Source organism: Penaeus monodon, chromosome 27 (assembly GCF_015228065.2).
Source record: "Penaeus monodon isolate SGIC_2016 chromosome 27, NSTDA_Pmon_1, whole genome shotgun sequence".
Classification (NCBI taxonomy): domain Eukaryota; kingdom Metazoa; phylum Arthropoda; class Malacostraca; order Decapoda; family Penaeidae; genus Penaeus; species Penaeus monodon.
Window position 1 is genome coordinate 2813303 of NC_051412.1, and position 669 is coordinate 2813971.

General features: G+C 34.4%; 1 protein-coding gene across 1 annotated transcript in view; it reads right to left on the reverse strand.

Annotated features, from left to right (window-relative positions):
* Window positions 1-669, reverse strand: part of LOC119590545 — a gene marked incomplete in the record, with an annotated part of 26970 nt that overhangs the window by 23558 nt on the left and 2743 nt on the right.

The following is a 669-nucleotide window of genomic DNA, read 5'->3' on the forward strand; positions in this document are numbered from 1 at the left end:
CAGGTATATAAAGTAAATAATACATAACCAGAATGATGAAATTATTCTACACACTTTTTCACTGAGAAATGGAGTGGTAAACACATACAAGACTGCCACTGCCACTGGCCTCCACACCTACAATACTCCAGCAAAGGCAAACAAACCCTCATAATGTACACTCACGACACTGGACATCCCCGGTGATTCATCACTGAATAAGGAACCAAACCAAGTGCGATTTTTCCTGAATATACATGAAGAAAATTTGTTGCCCTCTGCGAGAGTGCCGTAGGTAAAGAGACCTTAGCTACTGCTTGACACTATAGGCTTCCTGTACAGAACATAGGTAAGCTTCAAGTACATTTAAACAAAACAGTCACTTTAATTGCAGGAAAATTGGTGCATTTTGAAAGCCACATCAAAAATCTTGTAAGTATTTACCAAAAGGATGATAGGAACATATCTGGTAATAAAAGAGTCAATAATATATAACACAAAGTCAAATAATAAGTTATAACATATACAAACCACCTCTTAATGTCTAGTATCATCATAACACAAACTGACAGCTATAATAAATGTGCAGATGATGACAGCGTAAAACAAGGTGAAAAATTATTTATGATTACACAAATAACAATAATAAAAACAAATACATGAAGATAAGTAATGTTTTCTGTAGTATGA